Genomic DNA, 13023 nt, shown 5'->3' with positions numbered 1-13023 from the left:
GCATTTCCAACCCCACTTAAAAGTAAAACTAGCTATAATGTGCCTGGCTGCTATTCACTGAAAAGCTCATTCTGCTTACATTTTTGGCATACGTTTGCTCCTGCCGAGTCAGCTGAGCATCGAATTTCTATTTAACCACCTGCTATCATGAGAGACCTTAGGGCTGCATGGTTTGAGCCCAGTACTGATCCTGAAAATAGTTTCAAACCCCACTTACAAGTAAAACTAGCTAAAATGTGCCTGGCTGCTATTCACTGAAAAGCTCATTCTGCTTACATTTTTGGCATACGTTTGCTCCTACAGGGTCAGCTGAGCAGCAAATTTCTATTTAACCACCTGCTATCATGAGAGACCTCAGAGCTGCATCTTTTGAGCCCAGTACTGAGCCTGAAAAGCATTTCCAACCCCACTTAAAAGTAAAACTAGCTATAATGTGCCTGGCTGCTATTCACTGAAAAGCTCATTCTGCTTACATTTTTGGCATACGTTTGCTCCTGTCGGGTCAGCTTAGCAGCGAATTTCTATTTAACCACCTGCTATCATGAGAGACCTCAAGGCTGCATGTTTTGAGCCCAGTACTGAGCCCGAAAAGCGTTTCCAACCCCACTTACAAGTAAAACTAGCTAAAATGTGCCTGGCTGCTCTTCACTGAAAATCTCATTCTGCGTACATTTTTGGCATACGTTTGCTCCTACAGGGTCAGCTGAGCAGCGAATTTCTATTTAACCACCTGCTATCATGAGAGACCTCAGGGCTGCATGTTTTGAGCCCAGTACTGATCCTGAAAATAGTTTCAAACCCCACTTACAAGTAAAACTAGCTAAAATGTGCCTGGCTGCTATTCACTGAAAAGCTCATTCTGCTTACATTTTTGGCATACGGTTGCTCCTACAGGGTCAGCTGAGCAGCGAATTTCTATTTAACCACCTGCTATCATGAGAGACCTCAGGGCTGCATGTTTTGAGCCCAGTACTGATCCTGAAAAGCTTTTCCAACTCCACTTACAAGTAAAACTAGCTAAAATGTGCCTGGCTGCTCTTCACTGAAAAGCTCATTCTGCGTACATTTTTGGCATACATTTGCTCCTGCCGGGTCAGCTGAGCAGCGAATTTCTATTTAACCACCTGCTATCATGAGAGACCTCAGGCCTGCATGTTTTGAGCCCAATACTGAGCATAAAAAGCGTTTCCAACCCCACTTACAAGTAAAACTAGCTAAAATGTGCCTGGCTGCTATTCCTTGAAAAGCTCATTCTGCGTACATTTTTGGCATATGTTTGCTCCTGCCGGGTCAGCTGAGCAGCAAATTTCTATTTAACCACCTGCTATCATGAGAGACCCCAGAGCTGCATCTTTTGAGCCCAGTACTGAGCCTGAAAAACATTTCCAACCCCACTTAAAAGTAAAACTAGCTATAATGTGACTGGCTGCTATTCACTGAAAAGCTCATTCTGCTTACATTTTTGGCATACGTTTGCTCCTGTCGGGTCAGCTGAGCAGCGAATTTCTATTTAACCACCTGCTATCATGAGAGACCTCAAGGCTGCATGTTTTGAGCCCAGTACTGAGCCCGAAAAGCGTTTCCAACCCCACTTACAAGTAAAACTAGCTAAAATGTGCCTGGCTGCTCTTCACTGAAAATCTCATTCTGCGTACATTTTTGGCATACGTTTGCTCCTACAGGGTCAGCTGATCAGCGAATTTCTATTTAACCACCTGCTATCATGAGAGACCTCAGGGCTGCATGTTTTGAGCCCAGTACTGATCCTGAAAAGAGTTTCCAACCCCACTTACAAGTAAAACTAGCTAAAATGTGCCTGGCTGCTATTCACTGAAAAGCTCATTCTGCTTACATTTTTGGCATACGTTTGCTCCTACAGGGTCAGCTGATCAGCGAATTTCTATTTAACCACCTGCTATCATGAGAGACCTCAAGGCTGCATGTTTTGAGCCCAGTACTGAGCCCGAAAAGCGTTTCCAACCCCACTTACAAGTAAAACTAGCTAAAATGTGCCTGGCTGCTTTTCACTGAAAAGCTCATTCTGCTTACATTTTTGGCATACGGTTGCTCCTACAGGGTCAGCTGAGCAGCGAATTTCTATTTAACCACCTGCTATCATGAGAGACCTCAAGGCTGCATGTTTTGAGCCCAGTACTGAGCCCGAAAAGCGTTTCCAACCCCACTTACAAGTAAAACTAGCTAAAATGTGCCTGGCTGCTTTTCACTGAAAAGCTCATTCTGCTTACATTTTTGGCATACGGTTGCTCCTACAGGGTCAGCTGAGCAGCGAATTTCTATTTAACCACCTGCTATCATGAGAGACCTCAGGGCTGCATGTTTTGAGCCCAGTACTGATCCTGAAAAGCGTTTCCAACCCCACTTACAAGTAAAACTAACTAAATTGTGCCTGGCTGCTATTCACTGAAAAGCTCATTCTGCTTACATTTTTGGCATACGGTTGCTCCTACAGGGTCAGCTGAGCAGCGAATTTCTATTTAACCACCTGCTATCATGAGAGACCTCAGGGCTGCATGTTTTGAGCCCAGTACTGATCCTGAAAATAGTTTCAAACCCCACTTACAAGTAAAACTAGCTAAAATGTGCCTGGCTGCTATTCACTGAAAAGCTCATTCTGCTTACATTTTTGGCATACGGTTGCTTCTACAGGGTCAGCTGAGCAGCGAATTTCTATTTAACCACCTGCTATCATGAGAGACCTCAGGGCTGCATGTTTTGAGCCCAGTACTGATCCTGAAAAGCTTTTCCAACTCCACTTACAAGTAAAACTAGCTAAAATGTGCCTGGCTGCTCTTCACTGAAAAGCTCATTCTGCGTACATTTTTGGCATACATTTGCTCCTGCCGGGTAAGCTGAGCAGCGAATTTTTATTTAACCACCTGCTATCATGAGAGTCCTCAGGCCTGCATGTTTTGAGCCCAATACTGAGCATAAAAAGCGTTTCCAACCCCACTTACAAGTAAAACTAGCTAAAATGTGCCTGGCTGCTATTCACTGAAAAGCTCATTCTGCGTACATTTTTGGCATATGTTTGCTCCTGCCGGGTCAGCTGAGCAGCAAATTTTTATTTAACCACCTGCTATCATGAGAGACCTCAGAGCTGCATCTTTTGAGCCCAGTACTGAGCCTGAAAAGCATTTCCAACCCCACTTAAAAGTAAAACTAGCTATAATGTGCCTGGCTGCTATTCACTGAAAAGCTCATTCTGCTTACATTTTTGGCATACGTTTGCTCCTGTCGGGTCAGCTGAGCAGCGAATTTCTATTTAACCACCTGCTATCATGAGAGACCTCAAGGCTGCATGTTTTGAGCCCAGTACTGAGCCCGAAAAGCGTTTCCAACCCCACTTACAAGTAAAACTAGCTAAAATGTGCCTGGCTGCTATTCACTGAAAAGCTCATTCTGCTTACATTTTTGGCATACGTTTGCTCCTGTCGGGTCAGCTGAGCAGCGAATTTCTATTTAACCACCTGCTATCATGAGAGACCTCAAGGCTGCATGTTTTGAGCCCAGTACTGAGCCCGAAAAGCGTTTCCAACCCCACTTACAAGTAAAACTAGCTAAAATGTGCCTGGCTGCTCTTCACTGAAAATCTCATTCTGCGTACAATTTTTGGCATACGTTTGCTCCTACAGGGTCAGCTGATCAGCGAATTTCTATTTAACCACCTGCTATCATGAGAGACCTCAGGGCTGCATGTTTTGAGCCCAGTACTGATCCTGAAAAGAGTTTCCAACCCCACTTACAAGTAAAACTAGCTAAAATGTGCCTGGCTGCTATTCACTGAAAAGCTCGTTCTGCTTACATTTTTGGCATACGTTTGCTCCTACAGGGTCAGCTGAGCAGCGAATTTCTATTTAACCACCTGCTATCATGAGAGACCTCAAGGCTGCATGTTTTGAGCCCAGTACTGAGCCTGAAAAGCGTTTCCAACTCCACTTACAAGTAAAACTAGCTAAAATTTGCCTGGCTGCTCTTCACTGAAAAGCTCATTCTGCGTACATTTTTGGCATACGTTTGCTCCTACAGGGTCAGCTGATCAGCGAATTTCTATTTAACCACCTGCTATCATGAGAGACCTCAAGGCTGCATGTTTTGAGCCCAGTACTGAGCCCGAAAAGCGTTTCCAACCCCACTTACAAGTAAAACTAGCTAAAATGTGCCTGGCTGCTCTTCACTGAAAATCTCATTCTGCGTACATTTTTGGCATATGTTTGCTCCTACAGGGTCAGCTGATCAGCGAATTTCTATTTAACCACCTGCTATCATGAGAGACCTCAAGGCTGCATGTTTTGAGCCCAGTACTGAGCCCGAAAAGCGTTTCCAACCCCACTTACAAGTAAAACTAGCTAAAATGTGCCTGGCTGCTTTTCACTGAAAAGCTCATTCTGCTTACATTTTAGGCATACGGTTGCTCCTACAGGGTCAGCTGAGCAGCGAATTTCTATTTAACCACCTGCTATCATGAGAGACCTCAGGGCTGCATGTTTTGAGCCCAGTACTGATCCTGAAAAGCGTTTCCAACCCCACTTACAAGTAAAACTAACTAAATTGTGCCTGGCTGCTATTCACTGAAAAGCTCATTCTGCTTACATTTTTGGCATACGGTTGCTCCTACAGGGTCAGCTGAGCAGCGAATTTCTATTTAACCACCTGCTATCACGAGAGACCTCAGGGCTGCATGTTTTGAGCCCAGTACTGATCCTGAAAAGCGTTTCCAACCCCACTTACAAGTAAAACTAGCTAAAATGTGCCTGGCTGCTTTTCACTGAAAAGCTAATTCTGCGTACATTTTTGGCATACATTTGCTCCTGCCGGGTCAGCTGAGCAGCGAATTTCTATTTAACCACCTGCTATCATGAGAGGCCTCAGGGCTGCATGTTTTGAGCCCAGTACTGATCCTGAAAAGCGTTTCCAACTCCACTTACAAGTAAAACTAGCTAAAATGTGCGTGGCTGCTCTTCACTAAAAAGCTCATTCTGCGTACATTTTTGGCATACGTTTGCTCCTGCCGGGTCAGCTGAGCAGCGAATTTCTATTTAACCACCTGCTATCATGAGAGACCTCAGGGCTGCATGTTTTGAGCCCAGTACTGATCCTGAAAAGCGTTTCCAACCCCACTTACAAGTAAAACTAGCTAAAATGTGCCTGGCTGCTATTCACTGAAAAGCTCATTCTGTGTACATTTTTGGCATACGTTTGCTCCTGCTGGGTCAGCCAAGTGGCAAATTTATACTTAACCACCTGCTATCAGGAGAGACCTCAGAGCTGCATCTTTTGAGCCCAGTACTGAGCCTGAAAAGCATTTCCAACCCCACTTAAACGTAAAACTAGCTATAATGTGCCTGGCTGCTATTCACTGAAAAGCTCATTCTGCTTACATTTTTGGCATACGTTTGCTCCTGCCGGGTCAGCTGAGCAGCGAATTTCTATTTAACCACCTGCTATCATGAGAGACCTCAGGGCTGCATGTTTTGAGCCCAGTACTGATCCTGAAAATAGTTTCAAACCCCACTTACAAGTAAAACTAGCTAAAATGTGCCTGGCTGCTATTCACTGAAAAGCTCATTCTGCTTACATTTTTGGCATACGTTTGCTCCTACAGGGTCAGCTGAGCAGCAAATTTCTATTTAACCACCTGCTATCATGAGAGACCTCAGAGCTGCATCTTTTGAGCCCAGTACTGAGCCTGAAAAGCATTTCCAACCCCACTTAAAAGTAAAACTAGCTATAATGTGCCTGGCTGCTATTCACTGAAAAGCTCATTCTGCTTACATTTTTGGCATACGTTTGCTCCTGTCGGGTCAGCTGAGCAGCGAATTTCTATTTAACCACCTGCTATCATGAGAGACCTCAAGGCTGCATGTTTTGAGCCCAGTACTGAGCCCGAAAAGCGTTTCCAACCCCACTTACAAGTAAAACTAGCTAAAATGTGCCTGGCTGCTCTTCACTGAAAATCTCATTCTGCGTACATTTTTGGCATACGTTTGCTCCTACAGGGTCAGCTGAGCAGCGAATTTCTATTTAACCACCTGCTATCATGAGAGACCTCAGGGCTGCATGTTTTGAGCCCAGTACTGATCCTGAAAAGAGTTTCAAACCCCACTTACAAGTCAAACTAGCTAAAATGTGCCTGGCTGCTATTCACTGAAAAGCTCATTCTGCTTACATTTTTGGCATACGGTTGCTCCTACAGGGTCAGCTGAGCAGCGAATTTCTATTTAACCACCTGCTATCATGAGAGACCTCAGGGCTGCATGTTTTGAGCCCAGTACTGATCCTGAAAAGATTTTCCAACTCCACTTACAAGTAAAACTAGCTAAAATGTGCCTGGCTGCTCTTCACTGAAAAGCTCATTCTGCGTACATTTTTGGCATGCATTTGCTCCTGCCGGGTCAACTGAGCAGCGAATTTCTATTTAACCACCTGCTATCATGAGAGACCTCAGGCCTGCATGTTTTGAGCCCAATACTGAGCATAAAAAGCGTTTCCAACCCCACTTACAAGTAAAACTAGCTAAAATGTGCCTGGCTGCTATTCACTGAAAAGCTCATTCTGTGTACATTTTTGGCATACATTTGCTCCTGCCGGGTCAGCTGAGCAGCGAATTTCTATTTAACCACCTGCTATCATGAGAGACCTCAAGGCTGCATGTTTTGAGCCCAGTACTGATCCTGAAAAGCGTTTCCAACCCCACTTACAAGTAAAACTAGCTAAAATGTGCCTGGCTGCTATTCACTGAAAAGCTCATTCTGTGTACATTTTTGGCATACGTTTGCTCCTGCTGGGTCAGCCAAGCGGCAAATTTATACTTAACCACCTGCTATCAGGAGAGACCTCAGAGCTGCATCTTTTGAGCCCAGTACTGAGCCTGAAAAGCATTTCCAACCCCACTTAAAAGTAAAACTAGCTATAATGTGCCTGGCTGCTATTCACTGAAAAGCTCATTCTGCTTACATTTTTGGCATACGTTTGCTCCTGCCGGGTCAGCTGAGCAGCGAATTTCTATTTAACCACCTGCTATCATGAGAGACCTCAGGGCTGCATGTTTTGAGCCCAGTACTGATCCTGAAAAGCTTTTCCAACTCCACTTACAAGTAAAACTAGCTAAAATGTGCCTGGCTGCTCTTCACTGAAAAGCTCATTCTGCGTACATTTTTGGCATATGTTTGCTCCTGCCGGGTCAGCTGAGCAGCAAATTTCTATTTAACCACCTGCTATCATGAGAGACCTCAGAGCTGCATCTTTTGAGCCCAGTACTGAGCCTGAAAAGCATTTCCAACCCCACTTAAAAGTAAAACTAGCTATAATGTGCCTGGCTGCTATTCACTGAAAAGCTCATTCTGCTTACATTTTTGGCATACGTTTGCTCCTGTCGGGTCAGCTGAGCAGCGAATTTCTATTTAACCACCTGCTATCATGAGAGACCTCAAGGCTGCATGTTTTGAGCCCAGTACTGAGCCCGAAAAGCGTTTCCAACCCCACTTACAAGTAAAACTAGCTAAAATGTGCCTGGCTGCTATTCACTGAAAAGCTCATTCTGCTTACATTTTTGGCATACGTTTGCTCCTGTCGGGTCAGCTGAGCAGCGAATTTCTATTTAACCACCTGCTATCATGAGAGACCTCAAGGCTGCATGTTTTGAGCCCAGTACTGAGCCCGAAAAGCGTTTCCAACCCCACTTACAAGTAAAACTAGCTAAAATGTGCCTGGCTGCTCTTCACTGAAAATCTCATTCTGCGTACATTTTTGGCATACGTTTGCTCCTACAGGGTCAGCTGAGCAGCGAATTTCTATTTAACCACCTGCTATCATGAGAGACCTCAGGGCTGCATGTTTTGAGCCCAGTACTGATCCTGAAAATAGTTTCAAACCCCACTTACAAGTAAAACTAGCTAAAATGTGCCTGGCTGCTATTCACTGAAAAGCTCATTCTGCTTACATTTTTGGCATACGTTTGCTCCTACAGGGTCAGCTGAGCAGCAAATTTCTATTTAACCACCTGCTATCATGAGAGACCTCAGAGCTGCATCTTTTGAGCCCAGTACTGAGCCTGAAAAGCATTTCCAACCCCACTTAAAAGTAAAACTAGCTATAATGTGCCTGGCTGCTATTCACTGAAAAGCTCATTCTGCTTACATTTTTGGCATACGTTTGCTCCTGTCGGGTCAGCTGAGCAGCGAATTTCTATTTAACCACCTGCTATCATGAGAGACCTCAAGGCTGCATGTTTTGAGCCCAGTACTGAGCCCGAAAAGCGTTTCCAACCCCACTTACAAGTAAAACTAGCTAAAATGTGCCTGGCTGCTCTTCACTGAAAATCTCATTCTGCGTACATTTTTGGCATACGTTTGCTCCTACAGGGTCAGCTGAGCAGCGAATTTCTATTTAACCACCTGCTATCATGAGAGACCTCAGGGCTGCATGTTTTGAGCCCAGTACTGATCCTGAAAAGAGTTTCAAACCCCACTTACAAGTCAAACTAGCTAAAATGTGCCTGGCTGCTATTCACTGAAAAGCTCATTCTGCTTACATTTTTGGCATACGGTTGCTCCTACAGGGTCAGCTGAGCAGCGAATTTCTATTTAACCACCTGCTATCATGAGAGACCTCAGGGCTGCATGTTTTGAGCCCAGTACTGATCCTGAAAAGCTTTTCCAACTCCACTTACAAGTAAAACTAGCTAAAATGTGCCTGGCTGCTCTTCACTGAAAAGCTCATTCTGCGTACATTTTTGGCATGCATTTGCTCCTGCCGGGTCAACTGAGCAGCGAATTTCTATTTAACCACCTGCTATCATGAGAGACCTCAGGCCTGCATGTTTTGAGCCCAATACTGAGCATAAAAAGCGTTTCCAACCCCACTTACAAGTAAAACTAGCTAAAATGTGCCTGGCTGCTATTCACTGAAAAGCTCATTCTGTGTACATTTTTGGCATACATTTGCTCCTGCCGGGTCAGCTGAGCAGCGAATTTCTATTTAACCACCTGCTATCATGAGAGACCTCAAGGCTGCATGTTTTGAGCCCAGTACTGATCCTGAAAAGCGTTTCCAACCCCACTTACAAGTAAAACTAGCTAAAATGTGCCTGGCTGCTATTCACTGAAAAGCTCATTCTGTGTACATTTTTGGCATACGTTTGCTCCTGCTGGGTCAGCCAAGCGGCAAATTTATACTTAACCACCTGCTATCAGGAGAGACCTCAGAGCTGCATCTTTTGAGCCCAGTACTGAGCCTGAAAAGCATTTCCAACCCCACTTAAAAGTAAAACTAGCTATAATGTGCCTGGCTGCTATTCACTGAAAAGCTCATTCTGCTTACATTTTTGGCATACGTTTGCTCCTGCCGGGTCAGCTGAGCAGCGAATTTCTATTTAACCACCTGCTATCATGAGAGACCTCAGGGCTGCATGTTTTGAGCCCAGTACTGATCCTGAAAAGCTTTTCCAACTCCACTTACAAGTAAAACTAGCTAAAATGTGCCTGGCTGCTCTTCACTGAAAAGCTCATTCTGCGTACATTTTTGGCATATGTTTGCTCCTGCCGGGTCAGCTGAGCAGCAAATTTCTATTTAACCACCTGCTATCATGAGAGACCTCAGAGCTGCATCTTTTGAGCCCAGTACTGAGCCTGAAAAGCATTTCCAACCCCACTTAAAAGTAAAACTAGCTATAATGTGCCTGGCTGCTATTCACTGAAAAGCTCATTCTGCTTACATTTTTGGCATACGTTTGCTCCTGTCGGGTCAGCTGAGCAGCGAATTTCTATTTAACCACCTGCTATCATGAGAGACCTCAAGGCTGCATGTTTTGAGCCCAGTACTGAGCCCGAAAAGCGTTTCCAACCCCACTTACAAGTAAAACTAGCTAAAATGTGCCTGGCTGCTATTCACTGAAAAGCTCATTCTGCTTACATTTTTGGCATACGTTTGCTCCTGTCGGGTCAGCTGAGCAGCGAATTTCTATTTAACCACCTGCTATCATGAGAGACCTCAAGGCTGCATGTTTTGAGCCCAGTACTGAGCCCGAAAAGCGTTTCCAACCCCACTTACAAGTAAAACTAGCTAAAATGTGCCTGGCTGCTCTTCACTGAAAATCTCATTCTGCGTACATTTTTGGCATACGTTTGCTCCTACAGGGTCAGCTGAGCAGCGAATTTCTATTTAACCACCTGCTATCATGAGAGACCTCAGGGCTGCATGTTTTGAGCCCAGTACTGATCCTGAAAAGAGTTTCAAACCCCACTTACAAGTCAAACTAGCTAAAATGTGCCTGGCTGCTATTCACTGAAAAGCTCATTCTGCTTACATTTTTGGCATACGGTTGCTCCTACAGGGTCAGCTGAGCAGCGAATTTCTATTTAACCACCTGCTATCATGAGAGACCTCAGGGCTGCATGTTTTGAGCCCAGTACTGATCCTGAAAAGCTTTTCCAACTCCACTTACAAGTAAAACTAGCTAAAATGTGCCTGGCTGCTCTTCACTGAAAAGCTCATTCTGCGTACATTTTTGGCATGCATTTGCTCCTGCCGGGTCAACTGAGCAGCGAATTTCTATTTAACCACCTGCTATCATGAGAGACCTCAGGCCTGCATGTTTTGAGCCCAATACTGAGCATAAAAAGCGTTTCCAACCCCACTTACAAGTAAAACTAGCTAAAATGTGCCTGGCTGCTATTCACTGAAAAGCTCATTCTGTGTACATTTTTGGCATACATTTGCTCCTGCCGGGTCAGCTGAGCAGCGAATTTCTATTTAACCACCTGCTATCATGAGAGACCTCAAGGCTGCATGTTTTGAGCCCAGTACTGATCCTGAAAAGCGTTTCCAACCCCACTTACAAGTAAAACTAGCTAAAATGTGCCTGGCTGCTATTCACTGAAAAGCTCATTCTGTGTACATTTTTGGCATACGTTTGCTCCTGCTGGGTCAGCCAAGCGGCAAATTTATACTTAACCACCTGCTATCAGGAGAGACCTCAGAGCTGCATCTTTTGAGCCCAGTACTGAGCCTGAAAAGCATTTCCAACCCCACTTAAAAGTAAAACTAGCTATAATGTGCCTGGCTGCTATTCACTGAAAAGCTCATTCTGCTTACATTTTTGGCATACGTTTGCTCCTGCCGGGTCAGCTGAGCAGCGAATTTCTATTTAACCACCTGCTATCATGAGAGACCTCAGGGCTGCATGTTTTGAGCCCAGTACTGATCCTGAAAAGCTTTTCCAACTCCACTTACAAGTAAAACTAGCTAAAATGTGCCTGGCTGCTCTTCACTGAAAAGCTCATTCTGCGTACATTTTTGGCATATGTTTGCTCCTGCCGGGTCAGCTGAGCAGCAAATTTCTATTTAACCACCTGCTATCATGAGAGACCTCAGAGCTGCATCTTTTGAGCCCAGTACTGAGCCTGAAAAGCATTTCCAACCCACCTTAAAAGTAAAACTAGCTATAATGTGCCTGGCTGCTATTCACTGAAAAGCTCATTCTGCTTACATTTTTGGCATACGTTTGCTCCTGTCGGGTCAGCTGAGCAGCGAATTTCTATTTAACCACCTGCTATCATGAGAGACCTCAAGGCTGCATGTTTTGAGCCCAGTACTGAGCCCGAAAAGCGTTTCCAACCCCACTTACAAGTAAAACTAGCTAAAATGTGCCTGGCTGCTCTTCACTGAAAATCTCATTCTGCGTACATTTTTGGCATACGTTTGCTCCTACAGGGTCAGCTGATCAGCGAATTTCTATTTAACCACCTGCTATCATGAGAGACCTCAGGGCTGCATGTTTTGAGCCCAGTACTGATCCTGAAAAGAGTTTCAGACCCCACTTACAAGTAAAACTAGCTAAAATGTGCCTGGCTGCTATTCACTGAAAAGCTCATTCTGCTTACATTTTTGGCATACGTTTGCTCCTACAGGGTCAGCTGAGCAGCGAATTTCTATTTAACCACCTGCTATCATGAGAGACCTCAAGGCTGCATGTTTTGAGCCCAGTACTGAGCCTGAAAAGCGTTTCCAACTCCACTTACAAGTAAAACTAGCTAAAATTTGCCTGGCTGCTCTTCACTGAAAATCTCATTCTGCGTACATTTTTGGCATACGTTTGCTCCTACAGGGTCAGCTGATCAGTGAATTTCTATTTAACCACCTGCTATCATGAGAGACCTCAAGGCTGCATGTTTTGAGCCCAGTACTGAGCCCGAAAAGCGTTTCCAACCCCACTTACAAGTAAAACTAGCTAAAATGTGCCTGGCTGCTCTTCACTGAAAATCTCATTCTGCGTACATTTTTGGCATACGTTTGCTCCTACAGGGTCAGCTGATCAGCGAATTTCTATTTAACCACCTGCTATCATGAGAGACCTCAAGGCTGCATGTTTTGAGCCCAGTACTGAGCCCGAAAAGCGTTTCCAACCCCACTTACAAGTAAAACTAGCTAAAATGTGCCTGGCTGCTTTTCACTGAAAAGCTCATTCTGCTTACATTTTTGGCATACGGTTGTTCCTACAGGGTCAGCTGAGCAGCGAATTTCTATTTAACCACCTGCTATCATGAGAGACCTCAGGGCTGCATGTTTTGAGCCCTGTACTGATCCTGAAAAGCGTTTCCAACCCCACTTACAAGTAAAACTAGCTAAATTGTGCCTGGCTGCTATTCACTGAAAAGCTCGTTCTGCTTACATTTTTGGCATACGGTTGCTCCTACAGGGTCAGCTGAGCATCGAATTTCTATTTAACCACCTGCTATCATGAGAGACCTCAGGGCTGCATGTTTTGAGCGCAGTACTGATCCTGAAAAGAGTTTCAAACCCCACTTACAAGTAAAACTAGCTAAAATGTGCCTGGCTGCTTTTCACTGAAAAGCTCATTCTGCGTACATTTTTGGCATACATTTGCTCCTGCCGGGTCAGCTGAGCAGCGAATTTCTATTTAACCACCTGCTATCATGAGAGACCTCAAGGCTGCATGTTTTGAGCCCAGTACTGAGCCCGAAAAGCGTTTCCAACCCCACTTAC

This window comes from Lissotriton vulgaris, chromosome 7 (genome assembly GCF_964263255.1).
Source record: "Lissotriton vulgaris chromosome 7, aLisVul1.2, whole genome shotgun sequence".
In the NCBI taxonomy this organism is placed as follows: domain Eukaryota; kingdom Metazoa; phylum Chordata; class Amphibia; order Caudata; family Salamandridae; genus Lissotriton; species Lissotriton vulgaris.
The sequence above is the reverse complement of the archived record's forward strand: the minus strand, read 5'-3'. Positions refer to the sequence as shown.